The sequence below is a fragment of the Copadichromis virginalis genome, linkage group LG2, assembly GCF_057382275.1.
Source record: "Copadichromis virginalis isolate Kocher_CV1m ecotype Utaka linkage group LG2, C_Virginalis_male_GT1.1, whole genome shotgun sequence".
In the NCBI taxonomy this organism is placed as follows: Eukaryota; Metazoa; Chordata; class Actinopteri; order Cichliformes; family Cichlidae; genus Copadichromis; species Copadichromis virginalis.
Genome location: NC_140619.1, coordinates 9,825,574 through 9,840,290, shown reverse-complemented (window position 1 = coordinate 9,840,290; position 14,717 = coordinate 9,825,574). Strand labels below are relative to the sequence as shown.

The 14,717-nt window shown below is 47.4% G+C and overlaps 1 long non-coding RNA gene across 1 annotated transcript; it reads left to right on the top strand.

Moving 5' to 3' along the window:
- The first annotated feature begins 4,170 nt into the window (after positions 1-4,170).
- LOC146716975 (uncharacterized) lies at positions 4,171-9,320 on the top strand. Its single transcript, XR_014922549.1, has 3 exons — positions 4,171-4,280; positions 8,939-9,166; positions 9,264-9,320. It is a non-coding gene; the product is annotated as an uncharacterized LOC146716975 (long non-coding RNA).
- Positions 9,321-14,717: the final 5,397 nt, after the last annotated feature.

Here is a 14,717-nt window from a genome sequence, read left to right as displayed (position 1 = left end):
CACCATTATTGGACTCCTCTCAGACGGGGATAAGTCTGCCTACAGGATGGAGGCTGAACATCTGGTGTCCTGATGCAGCCGCAACAACCAGGTGCTGAATAAGTGTTATTTTCATTTACCACTGGCCCAAGTACATTTTTATTGGCTTGTGAACAAAGCTGTAGTTTTTGTATTTTTAAATATTAACGCAATTTAATTGAGACATTATTTATATTATTTCACTTTCAATGTGAAAAATGCTGTAAAAACGTTGAAAATAATGGTCACCCCTGTTCGCTGCAATGTAAAATAGTACAACTGCTGTCAGCCTTCATTAAGTTGCATCATTTAAACATTTGCATATTTTTATTCAACTTCTGCAGGATGCTTTGATGAAAGACTCCCTTTTCCCAAGTAGAGGCTTTACTAGAGGTCACAGGAACAGCGCTGCTGTTTTGGATGCGGAAAAATGTTGTCTTTCACTCTACCTGAGCTCAGTGTTTCAGTAAGGGCTCCGCCTCATTGTAGCTGACGCTGAAATGTTTGTGTGGGTTGCCATGACAACACCAGAAGTGCATCTGAGATCGTGTCCAAATTCATGGGCTGCATCCTCCTGAGGACTCGGTGTTCTGACAAAACGTCTTACTTTGGCAAAACGTCCTACCGTAAGTAGTTCATGCGTTCTCGGCGGCTCTAGTGACCCTCGAACTCTCGGCTAGCTATCGAGGTGGTGGATAACATACGTCTCCCCCACAAGAGCACGAATCTACAACTTTTCTACTACTGGTTTTACAAGGTGTACACGGTAAAAACATTATGCTGTTATTTGTTAAGCACTTGTGCATCTTGTGAAAAGAAATAAGTGGCTGAGATGGATGTCATATGTGCTATTGATATTATTTTACTCGTTTCTAGTTTTCACGGTGCTCCATGATTGTGAGAGGAATAAAAAAGAATTGTGGACATCAGTACGAAGCATGGATTCTTTTGACCAGAGTAGATACACTGGTCCCTTGAATATACTAATCTTTTTGAGGTGGGTGACTGTTCCTGTGTATTTACAGAAACAATGGTTGTGATAACCTCAGCTGTTTCAGAGGGTGACTGTTCGTTGCTTTGCGCACTTTTAAATCTGTATACAATGGTTTGTTCCCTTTTTGTGTTCTGAGGTTTAAACAAAGATGTACTAGATGTATTATACCGGTCCCTCGAATCTACAAATCTTTTAGATGTGGATGACTGTTCATTTTCATCTGTGTTTACAGAAACACTGGGTGTTGGAACCTCAGTAGTTTCTTTTTGGCTGACAGACTCTGGAGCTGTACAAGAGGAATAAAGAGCTGCAATGCTTTTGTGAACCTGACCTGGGAAGGGAGAGAAATATATTTTTGTTTTGTTTTTGTTTGTCTTCTTGTTTTATTTGATTCCTTGTGGGATTTGGATCCAACAAGTAAAGTATGCATATTATGCACACACACAAACACACATGCAGCTATTACCATTTCTTGTATTCTTGAATAAAGACATTGATCTGACACATTTAAAATGCAGCCAATTGTTTTTATTGTTATATTATTAAGAAAAAAGAAAAGGTGGGGGTGGGGGGATGTAAAGAAGAGCTTAAAGGAAAGGGCTAGAGGAGAGAAAACCCCAACAATTAGCAGGGCATTTTTTTACTTGGACAAATTGTTAATAAAGTTTCCATATCTGTAACAATGATGACAGTATAATTGTTTATAAACAATTATATTGACAATTATATGTGTCCAGTATGTTGGCTCATTTTCTTTTACTTTTTGCATTTGAAAATAAAAGTTGGGCTGATTTTGACACCATTACAAGAAGTGTTGTTAATGATTCTTTTTGAATTAAAATCAGGTTACCACAAATTGTTTTTTAATTTAATTTCATTTGAAATGTTTGTCAGTGGGTAAACAATTCGTAATGCAAAGTCAGAAACATCGAGTTATTCTTGTACTGCATGCTTGCAATAAATAAGTTGTCCTAACAGTCAGTCAAAGGAGCTTGGAAAGAAAAGCGTCTGGACTTCTTTGAGTTGAAGTGACTGATATATATATTTTTTGTCTGTTTGTTTTGTTGGTTTTTGTTTTTTGCCCTTTATCACAATTCCTCTTCCCTGCTGTTTTTCTTTCCCTCTTTCTTTCTCCCCTTTCTTTCCCCCAGTCATGTCTGTCCTATGTGTAGCAAGTGAAAATAAAATAAACAATAAAAACAAAGGTGAATCAAATAGACCAATACGGCAAGGCCGGGATGGTCCATTTGGTAAAGTAAATCCGTTAGTTATATTTAACATAATGTTAAATGGCAACATTCTGTTTACAATGTTACCATTTCACATTATGTTAAATGGTAACATTCTGTTTACAATGTTACCATTTTACATTATGTTAAATGGTAACATTCTGTTTACAATGTTACCATTTTACATTGTGTTAAATGGTAACATTCTGTTTACAATGTTACCATTTTACATTGTGTTAAATGGTAACATTCTGTTTACAATGTTACCATTTTACATTGTGTTAAATGGTAACATTCTGTTTACAGTGTTACCATTTTACATTGTGTTAAATGGTAACATTATGTTTACAATGTTACCATTTTACATTATGTTAAATGGTAACATTCTGTTTACAATGTTACCATTTCACATTATGTTAAATTGTAACATTATGTTTACGATGTTACCATTTTACATTATGTTAAATTGTCAGTAGGCCTGGTACCGGAACCGGTACTGGACCCCCTTTTACTTTCAGCCATCAGAAGAGGGTACACTGTGGTCATAACAATACTCAGACTGTAGCATTTAAAGGTCCCAAAGTGTACCAGGAAAATATCCCCCGCACGATTACACCAGCAGCCTGAATTGTGAATGTGAGGGAGGATGGATCCATGCTTTCATGTTGTTCACTCCAGGCTGATATAAAAATGATATAACTAATACTACTTCTACTAATAATGACAATAACAACAAAATAATAATAATAATGTCAAAAATACCAGTAATTATAATAACAATAACAACATAAACAACAACATTACTACTAATAATAATAAAGATAAACAAATGTATTAAAAAATTAATAATGATAATAATAATAATAAAACTGATCATAACAGTAACAATATCAATCATAACAACAACAGTACTAACAACAATAATAACAATAACAATGAAGGTGTTGCTGCAGATCTGAGTCCCGACTCTGCTGCCTTTCTAGTGCGGCAAAGAAAGTAAGAAATAGAAAAAGAAAAACACAAATAAACTGAGTGTGAGGGTTTTTCTACAAGTTACACTGAATATTTGCACAGACATGCTGACTGTTTGCTGGGAGACGTCACCTGTCTTTTATAGAATAGCAGGTAAGCTGTTCTCTGCCGCTGCTCACACACAGACTCACACGTGGTCTGGCAGACCAACTCGTCATCGTACGTGAGCCGGCTGTCTGTGACGTCGTCTCTTCCCCTCATCTGGTGAACGCCGTCACAGACGTAATGTCCTGAGAGGAGAAGGCGCACTTATTAACGTCTCATAAACTTTCAAAGCTGACCTGCATTCAGCACATGTGTCTGAAAGCACCCACTCACCGCTGTAAGCTGAGGAGCCCAAACGACTGATCACGCTGACCAACAAATAGCGAGCAGTTTACTGGGAGAGGGCAGCGGCACCACCCGTTAGCTTAGAAATGGGCTCCATCCATACTTGAAATGAACGGTGTGCCTTTTCCCTTACCTCTTCAGTAAAGGCTGTGTCCTGGCTGATCACCAGCTGCTGTGTCAGAACAATGGGGCTGTTCTTCTTCTCCACGGTGAACGATGGAGTGAACGTAAACTGTCATGGTCCGGGTGTGTGCCAGTGTGTCTCCCTCCGAGCCGGCGTCTCCACCCCTGGGAGGGGCCTCAGTGTTTTTGCTGATCGCTGACATCTGTGGGTAATTAGCCGGGGGACTCATAAGGCCAGCGTTCTCAATCTCTCTTCGCCAGATTCTCTGCTAAACATCAGTCAGTGCAGGCCACCACCATAATTTCCTTACGTGTTTTTTTGTGAATCACCTTTGCTTCACTGTATGTTTGTTTTTTGTGCGCCTCCCTTTTTCAGCTACACCTAACTGTTAAACCCCTGGCGAAGAGCTTCTACTTGGATGCTGGACCTTCTTGCAGTCCCTCAGGCTACCACCAAAACTACCTACCTGCCTCTCTGCCTCCACGCCAGGAGTTTTTGGATTTACACACCCGGATTACTCCCCCTCTATGTCATCTCCGACCTCCGTTGGCAAGTACGCAGTACGAAGGAGGATTTTGAGCCAAACAACATATTCATATGCCTCCTTATCTATGTTTGAACATTTGCATTCTGTTACAGTGACCCCGACCTTTTCCTGGACCTTTTGTGACTTGCTTTCCAGTCCAATCCCCGGAATAGCTGTCCTTTCTGACCCGGACCAGATCATTATTTAGTTAACGTCTACGCTCACCTTTTGTTTATGAATATTTTGTGTGCACATTAAACATTATTCTTAAAATATATTTACGAGCTGTTCGGCGTCTTGCGTTTGAGTCCTGTCACTCGTCTGAAACGGTCCCGGCCATAACAGTAGAATCTGGCCAGCAGTTATGGACTCAGCAGACGCGGAACGGTCAGCCATTCAGAGGCAGGGGGCGATATTAGGAAGTCATGAACAATCTATTCAGTTCCTGTTAGCCCAGCAGCAGACTCTTAGAGATGGTCAAAGTAAAATACTGGAGACCCTCCAGGCTCTACAAACTGATATTTCTACTGCTGCTGGTTCCGCCTCGGGCCCCGCGGGCCAAGACTCCGGTACACCAGCTCCTCTGCCTCAACCTGTTGCCGTTGCATCTCCACCTACATCAGCTTTCCGTGATGCTACGTCCCCGGAGCCCGAACCATTCTCAGGGGATCCAGGGAGTTGTAGCGGGTTTTTGCTTCAGGTTGACCTTGTTTTCGGTCGTTCTCCGCGCACATTTGTTGCGGATTCTAATAAGATATCTTATTTGGTGGGTAAACTGCGTAATCGTGCACTTAAATGGGCGGAGGCGTATCTATCGAAGAATCCTTTGTTAACCTGTTCTTATGAGGTGTTTTTGGGGGAATTTCAGAAAACGTTTGCGCACCCCATTTCTGAGGGTAGTTCTGCGCAGAGGCTGCTGGATCTTCGCCAGGGCCGTCAGAGGGTTGCTGATTTTTTGATTGATTTTCGTACTGCTGCCGCCGAAACCGGTTGGCCTGACGACGCTCTGCGTGGGGTGTTTTTCCGGGCATTGAACGAGGGTATGAAAGACCAGCTTGCCTCCCGTGATGAGCCAAAATCTTTTGAGGAACTGGCGTCCCTCTCCCTTCGCATTGACAACAGGTTGCGTGACAGGGAGAGGGACAGGAACTACAAATCCCAGCGCCGTTTACCGCGCTCGTTTCCGGGTACGTCACCGTCGCCGCCTCCGACTGTGGACTCGCATGAGTTTGTCGCCTCGGCTTACGTCACTGATCCCGAGCCGGAGCCTATGCAGATTGGCCGGTCACGGTTGACACCGGAGGAGAGGGAGCGGCGGCGTCGGGCTCATGCCTGTTTTTACTGTGGCTCGCTGGAACACTTGATTGCTGCATGCCCGAAGGAGGGAAAAGGTGTCGCCCGCCGGTAGAATCGGGGATACGGGTGGGCGGTTCGAATTCTGGTCAGAAACCCCGTTTACAACTCCCTGTCACCTTGGAGATGCTACAGAGTACTCATTCGTGCACAGCCTTATTAGATTCTGGTTCTGAACAGAATTTAATCAGTCTCGATCTCGCTGAACGATTAGGCGTTCCGCTCGTGCGCCTTGAGCCGCCCATTCCAGTTAGAGCGATTAATAACCAGGTTTTCACTAGAATTTCTTTTCGCACTGGTCCAGTGTCACTGTGCACTTCGGGGAATCATAGGGAAAAACTCACCTTTTTTGTCCTCGATTCACCTGATACTCCGCTCACTTTGGGTTATCCCTGGCTGTGCTTACACAATCCGCACTTGGATTGGGAGGGGCAAAGGGTTGTCAGCTGGAGCCCTTTTTGCCACTCCAACTGTCTGACTTCCGCCCGTTTTCCCGGCCCGGGGGAGGCTACGGGGACTGACGAATATGTCCCCGATCTCTCAGGGGTGCCGCCTGAGTATCATGATTTGCGGGAGGTATTCAGTAAGATCAAAGCGCAGTCCCTACCGCCCCATCGCCCTTACGACTGTGCGATTGATTTGCTCCCCGGAGCGTCCCTGCCCAAGAGCCGGTTATATAGTATCTCTAGGCCTGAACGTGCTGCGATGGAGGAGTATATTAGGGATTCACTAGCGGCTGGGTTAATCCGTCCGTCTTCGTCCCCCGTGGCGGCGGGGTTTTTTTTTGTAGACAAGAAGGATGGGTCTCTTCGGCCGTGTATTGATTTCAGGGGCTTGAATGACGTCACTGTTAAAAATAAGTATCCCTTGCCACTCATTAGCTCCGCTGTTGAATCGCTACAGGGTGCCACGGTGTTCACTAAGTTAGATCTTCGCAATGCTTATCATTTGGTGCGAATCCGTCAGGGAGACGAGTGGAAGACCGCGTTTAACACCCCCCTGGGTCATTTTGAGTATCTCGTTATGCCTTTCGGTTTAACGAACGCTCCAGCGGTGTTTCAGGCCCTAATAAATGACGTCCTGCGGGATTTCCTCGACCGTTTTGTGTTCGTCTATTTAGATGACATTCTTATTTTTTCTAAGTCTTTGGCTGAGCATCATTCACATGTCCGTGCTGTCCTTCAACGCCTCTTGGAAAACAGACTGTATGCCAAGGCTGAGAAATGTGAGTTTCATTTGACTTCGGTCTCTTTCCTGGGATACATCTTGGCAGGGGGGCAGGTGAAGACGGATCCGGCTAAGGTGAAGGCGGTCACTGACTGGCCTGTGCCTTCTACTCGCAAGCAACTCCAGGGGTTTTTGGGATTTGCGAATTTCTATCGTCGGTTTATAAGGAACTACAGTCTAGTGGCGGCTCCGCTTACACGCCTTACCTCTACGAAGCTTCCGTTCGGCTGGTCCGCCGAAGCTGACAGCGCTTTCACGGAGCTGAAACATCTGTTTTCTACTGCGCCCATCCTCGCTCAACCTGATCCGTCTAAGGCTTTTATTGTGGAGGTGGATGCTTCTGATGTGGGGGTGGGGGCTGTGCTTTCACAACGTGCCGGCCCCTCCTCTAAGCTGCGGCCGTGCGCCTTTTTCTCTCGGCGGCTTTCACCAGCGGAACGGAACTATGATGTGGGGGACCGGGAGCTGCTTGCCGTTAAGTTGGCGTTGGAGGAGTGGCGTCATCATCTGGAAGGCGCGGCGCTACCGTTCCTGGTGTGGACGGATCATAAGAACTTGACGTACCTACGCGGTGCGAAGAGGTTGAATGCACGTCAAGCTCGTTGGTCGCTGTTTTTCGCACGTTTTAACTTTTCCATTTCCTATCGCCCGGGTTCCAGAAACACCAAACCGGATGCCCTCTCTCGGCAGTTTGACTCTGACACGGGTCCGGCGGAGTTTTCCACCATTCTTCCGGCCGGCTGTACGGTGGGAGCTATTACCTGGGAGGTGGAGGACGCCATCGACCGGGGCCTCCGGACGGAACCGGATCCGGGCACGGGACCGCCTAACCGGCGTTTTGTTCCCGCGGCTGCTCGCTCCAAGGTACTGGAATGGGTGCACGCTTCGAGGTTTGCGTGTCACCCGGGCAGGGGCAGGACGACTTCTATGGTTAAGAGACATTTTTGGTGGGCCACTCTGGATAAAGATGTTCGGGAGTATGTGGCTGCGTGCCCTGTGTGTGCCAGGTGTAAGTCGCGTACTCACCGTCCTGCTGGGCTGTTGCAGCCGTTGTCTACGCCTCATCGCCCTTGGTCCCACATCGCCCTGGATTTTGTTACGGGACTCCCGGTTTCGGCTGGGAAGACCACTATTCTCTCGGTCGTGGATCGGTTTTCTAAGGCTGCTCATTTCGTCGCTTTGGAGAAGTTGCCCACTGCGGCTGAGACGTCTACGTTGTTGTTGGACCATGTTTTTCGGCTTCATGGCATTCCTGTGGAAATAGTTTCGGACAGGGGTCCGCAGTTCTCGTCCCAGGTTTGGGGTTCTTTTTGCGCTGCTTTGGGGGCCAGGCCTTGTCTGAGCTCTGGTTACCATCCTCAGACGAACGGCCAGACGGAACGTTTAAATCAGGAGCTGGAGGCCGCGCTCCGCTGTGTGACCTGTCATAACCCTGCGACTTGGGCCTCGTATCTGCCGTGGGTGGAATATGCCCACAACTCCTTGGTTTCGTCTGCTACTGGGTTGTCACCGTTTGAGGCCTCTTTGGGTTATCAGCCGCCCCTGTTTCCGGTGGAGGAGGCTGATCTTGCTGTCCCCTCGGTCCAGCATCATTTACAGCGCTGCCGTCGGGTCTGGTCTCGTACGCGGGAGGCGCTGTTGCGAGCTGTGGCTCGCCAACGTCGCTGTGCCGACCGTCGCCAGTCTCCTGCGCCTGTTTACTCACCGGGACAGAAGGTGTGGCTCGCCGCGAAGGACATCCCTCTCAGGGCATCCTCCCGCAAGTTGTCTCCTCGTTACATCGGCCCCTATTCTGTGGACAGGGTCCTCAGCCCTTCGGCTGTCAAGCTCCGTTTGCCTGCTGCCTTGCGGGTTCACCCGGTCTTTCACGTTTCTCAGGTGAAGCCGGTGGTGTCTAGTCGTCTGTGCCCGCCTCCGGTGCCCCCGCCTCCCGCCCGGCTCATTGACGGGCACCCTGCGTTTTCTGTCCGGCGCATTCTGGATGTGCGGCGGCGGGGTAGGGGGCTGGAGTTTTTGGTGGACTGGGAGGGTTATGGGCCGGAGGAGCGTTCTTGGGTTCCTCGTTCTTTGATGCTTGACTCTGTGATGGTTTCTGATTTTCTTAGGTCACGTCGTGGGGCGGGTGCTGGTCGGCCGCCGGGTGGCGTCCCTTGGGGGGGGGTACTGTCATGGTCCGGGTGTGTGCCAGTGTGTCTCCCTCCGAGCCGGCGTCTCCACCCCTGGGAGGGGCCTCAGTGTTTTTGCTGATCGCTGACATCTGTGGGTAATTAGCCGGGGGACTCATAAGGCCAGCGTTCTCAATCTCTCTTCGCCAGATTCTCTGCTAAACATCAGTCAGTGCAGGCCACCACCATAATTTCCTTACGTGTTTTTTTGTGAATCACCTTTGCTTCACTGTATGTTTGTTTTTTGTGCGCCTCCCTTTTTCAGCTACACCTAACTGTTAAACCCCTGGCGAAGAGCTTCTACTTGGATGCTGGACCTTCTTGCAGTCCCTCAGGCTACCACCAAAACTACCTACCTGCCTCTCTGCCTCCACGCCAGGAGTTTTTGGATTTACACACCCGGATTACTCCCCCTCTATGTCATCTCCGACCTCCGTTGGCAAGTACGCAGTACGAAGGAGGATTTTGAGCCAAACAACATATTCATATGCCTCCTTATCTATGTTTGAACATTTGCATTCTGTTACAGTGACCCCGACCTTTTCCTGGACCTTTTGTGACTTGCTTTCCAGTCCAATCCCCAGAATAGCTGTCCTTTCTGACCCGGACCAGATCATTATTTAGTTAACGTCTACGCTCACCTTTTGTTTATGAATATTTTGTGTGCACATTAAACATTATTCTTAAAATATATTTACGAGCTGTTCGGCGTCTTGCGTTTGAGTCCTGTCACTCGTCTGAAACGGTCCCGGCCATAACAGTAAACCACTTCAGCTGGAGGATCAGCACACTGAAAGAGATGAGACAAAGAGGAGAGGCTCAAAGGAAGACGCAAGGAGGACATGACATGAACAAAACTGACACCGACTGAACTGTGGTGGTTTGAGGCCTTTGGGGACCGATTTGAGGTTACTCACTTTGGCAGGTTCAAGAACAACAGCTCCTCTTTGATCTTCTTAGCTCCGCACTGGCATTCGTAGTCCAACAGGCCGCCCTGCAGCAGGGAGCAGGAGGAACAGGTGCATTAGAGTTAAACTCTTTTACAGATGAATTCACATATTCGTGGGAGCAAGCCTGTTCACAGAATAGAGTCTAAACGAGCTCTTACTTTCAGACTCCAGCCCCGCCCTTCAGCAGCTCCGCAGCATCCTGCTGGCTGGCACAACCTTGCCATTGGCTGCTGCCAGGGACTCAACAGGTTAGAACAAAAATATAAATATTATATCTGAGTTCTTATGTGGACCCGCCTTCCAGACACAACGTCACCTTCCATGAATGTCCACAGGTTAGCGGCCCTCGCTCTTCTGGTCCTCCAAAGTAAGAAAAAATGAGAAAAAACAAGGAGCAGACCAAGCAAAAGAGGGTATTTAAAGAGACAGTGCTCTTAAGGTGCATTTTTGGCGAGTTTTATTATCTAAATGTCATTGTGTCACTTTCTTATGAGGCTTCAGTGAACTGAAAAAGCTTCTGGGATGAGAAGCGAAACGTCTTCAAAAAAGTTAAAGAAGTCCGGTTGCTTTTTTCCCCCAAGCTCCTTAGAGTTCTCTGAAAATGGTCAGGTAGAAGGACTGGACTGAAAATGAGTAAAAAAGCAGCCAAAGCCCAAGGAAGTTGAAAGACTGGAAACTATTGCTGAGGTCATGTCAGTGTAAAAAGTTACCTACAAGTCTGGCACCTTGGAAGCAAAACATAAAGAAATAAGGTGTAAGGCCAAATGTTTGGTCCTGCAGTTACATGAAATATAGAGCACAGGTGAACAAAGTGAGGCAGCAGTTTGCTGATTTCCACCTTGTGCCTTTCATGTTGATCAGCTTAGTAGTTTGCCAGCTTTCTAGCTGTTAAAGACTTTTGGCGAGAGGTTATTCATATTTGAACTCTAATTGAACCCCTCTTTTTTACTGTTTTTTTGTTTGTTTGTTTTTGGGGTTTTTTGTTGTCTTAGATGGCCTGACTCAGCAGGTGGGGGCAGTTTCTGAGTTCACCTTCGTTCAAACAGTGCAGAAATGGTTTCGCTATGCTCCAGACCGGATGGGTGGTGCAGGACGCCCGATATCCAGCCCCGTCATGGAGTAAACTAAAAACAGTAAATAATACATTTAACAAACAAGCAAGCTCTAAATTCAAGCGGAGAGACTGCAGACATAGCCGCACCATTCCAGGGATTTTTGGTTAGCATGAGGGGTCTAGCCAGGACCCTTACTGGATACTTGGTGGGAATCGAACGTGCGACTCCAAAGATGTGTAGTATTACCACTACACTATCCAGCTGCGCTACACTATCCAACAAAAAAAGTTTTTAGAAAATTTGATAAAGTCTGATGCTTAATATTGTAGGGATATTAATCTCCCTATGATATTAATACGGATTAAAATTGTAACATTATGTTTACAATGTTACAATTTTACATCATGTTAAATTGTAACATAATGCTTAACAGATAATGGTTATCCTCTTTTTATATCATACATCATTGTCTCTGTAGGAGGGTCTGGAGCACCCCCTGCTGAGCCGCTGGGCTCAGTACCTTGCAGGCAGGTCCGACGATGACTTCATCATCTCACCTGAGCTCAAAATTCTGGTGCGTGAAGGCGTCCCTCGGGAGTATCGGCAGAGTGTGGCGCTGTTTGTTCCGAGCCAGAACTTTGACAAGCCAAGAGTGCCACACGCAACGCTATCAGCAGGTACAGCTGTAGAGAGAGAGAGTGTGTTGAAATAAGAAGAGAAAATTCTCTCAATTATGGAGACAGTCAAATGGTTTATTTATGTTTGATGTGTGCTTTACATTTGTGTGGCTGTTAATAAAGTTAGCGCGCTCTAGGGGGCGTATGCGTTCATCAAAAAATGGCCGAAGGCTGATGTGTGATTATTCCTCCCAAAATGTCGTTGATGAAGTTAGCTATGCACGTTAGATTTTACTGCGCATTTTCATACCTCTGCCAACAGGTTATGGGCCCAGGAAGCTAAGAAGTTTTCCAAAAGAGTCCATGTCGTTTTGCCACCGAGAGAAACGCCGCGACGTACTGCGCACTCGGTGAGGATTAGCATACCATGCTAGCGCCATGAGCCGACGAGCCGCTGAGTCAAATAGCCGTTGGGCTCGGCTAGTTTTTGATGGGGATGAAAAGAATTACGAACTATGGGAGACGAAATTTTTGGGCCACCTTCGTCTGCAAGGTTTAAGAGACATTATTTTGAAGCAGCCTACCGACGCGGAGGGAGAAGAAGAGAGAGCAAAGAATGCAGAGGCCTACGCGGAGCTGATCCAGTTTCTGGATGACAAAAGTTTGTCTCTTGTTATGCGAGAAGCAGCGGATGATGGACGGAAGGCGCTGGGGATTCTAAGAAACTATTATGCAGGTAAAGGAAAGCCTCGTATAATTAGCCTGTACACAGAACTCACTTCGCTCCAAAAGTGAGAGTGTGACTGAGTATGTGATACGAGCAGAGACAATAATCACAGCCCTGAGGAATGCTGGTGAAACTTTGAGTGATGGGCTATTGGTAGCAATGGTTTTGAAGGGACTGCCAGAATCGTTCAAACCGTTTGCTATCCATGTCACACAAAGTGAAGTTGAAGTGACTTTTGCTGAATTTAAAACTAAACTGCGAAGTTTTGAAGACACAGAGAAAATGCGCGCCGCAGCGTCAGATGACAACATCATGAAAGCACGTGCACGACCGAGCGACAATCCCACGTTTGAAAAATCGAATGACCGTGGGGCCGGCAACGCAGACATAGTGTGTTTCAGATGCGGACTAAAGGGACACAAAGCCAGGACGTGTCAGCGCAAGCAGTGGTGTAGCGAGCACCACCCATCGGGACTCAACATGCAGACGGAAACGGCGGCAAGACAATGCACGGAAAGTTTCCGAGGAGTGGGGTAGCAAAGACTACGCATTCCGGGTAAGCAGCGAGGCTGCAGCGTTCCAGTCAGAGCATGGCATCAACAAAAAGGGTCTGATGGTGGACACAGGGGCAACTTCGCATATTGTTACAGATATAACGAAGTTCAGGAGATTCGACGACAGTTTCCAGCCCAAGTCACACTACGTAGAGTTGGCTGACGGCACCAAGTGCACTGGAGTTGCAGAGCAAAGAGGGGAGGCAGAGTTTTGCTTGATGGACAGCAGGGGGCAGTGCCACAAAACAACCTTGAAACAGGCACTGTACATCCCATCGTATCCACAAGACATCTTCTCTGTGAAAGCAGCTACCTCAAATGGAGCAACTATGATCTTCAAGCAAGGAAAAGACACCCTGCGACACAAAGACGGTACAAGGTTCCCAATATATGAGTACAACAGACTGTACTACCTACAAACAGTAAACACTGAAGGTAAAGACCAGTGTAAGGGTTGCTATGACATGCAAACATGTCGATCGCACTCCTGCATACAAACATCAATAATAAACAGAGCACTTACCCTGACGCTGTACATATCGTAGCAGGGGACTTCAATCACGCAGACTTAAAAAAAGCAATCCCCAAATTCCACCAGCACGTCAAGTGTGCCACTAGGGGTGACAAGATTCTGGACAAAGTTTATTCCAACATCAAAATGGGCTACAGGGCCAGACCTTTGCCACATCTGGGTCAGTCTGACCACTTGTCACTGTTTCTAATCCCTGCATATGCCCCCCTCAAGAAAACTGCTCTTACCATCACAAAGAATATTACCATATGGCCAGAGGGTGCCTCTCAGCAGCTGCAGGACTGTTTTGACAGGACTAACTGGGATATCTTTGAACATCAGGACTTGGAAATGTTCACAGACGTTGTCCTCTGCTATATAAAACACTGCATAGACACTGTTACAGCAGTCAAACGGATCCGGGCTTATCCCAACCAAAAGCCCTGGATGACCCGGGAGGTCAGGCAGCTGCTGAAGGAGAGGAACATTGCGTTCAGGTCTGGCAACAGGGATTACTACACCACAGCCCGATCCAACCTGAAGAGAGGCATCAGAGAGGCAAAGGGGGACTATAGGAGGAGGATCGAGGACCATTTGAAGAGTAATACCAGCCGGCAGGTGTGGCAAGGCATCCAGCACCTAACCAACTATAAGATCAATCTCGGAGCTGCGGACGGTGACCTGGAGCTGGCAGAGGAGCTGAATATCTTCTTTGCCCGCTTTGAGACCAGGGTACCGGAGGTATTGGAGCCACAGCAGCAACACGCCACCCATAGCAGCACCACCCTCACCCTGGAAGAGCACGAGGTGAGGCGCATGCTGCAGGCTGTTAACCCGAGGAAGGCGGCGGGTCCTGATGGTGTGCCAGGTCGAATATTGAGGGATTGTGCAGGACAGCTGGCTGGGATCTTCACCAGGATTTTCAACAAATCCCTCGCACAGGCGACTGTCCCACTCTGCCTGAAGTCCTCCACCATAGTCCCCTTGCCTAAGAAGCCCCACATCACCGGCCTGAATGACTACAGACCGGTGGCACTCACCCCAGTGGTAATGAAATGCTTTGAGAAGCTGGTCCGCAGACACATCACAGCAGCCCTGCCCCGCAGCCTGGATCCACACCAGTTTGCCTACAGAGCAAACCGATCCACGGAAGACGCTGTAGCCACAGCACTCCATGCTGCATTAACTCACCTGGAAGAGCATGGTAGCTATGTGCGGATGCTCTTCGTGGATTACTGCTCAGCTTTTAACACCATCCTTCCACACAAACTGGTGGCCAAGCTACAAGACCTGGGGCTTCCATAC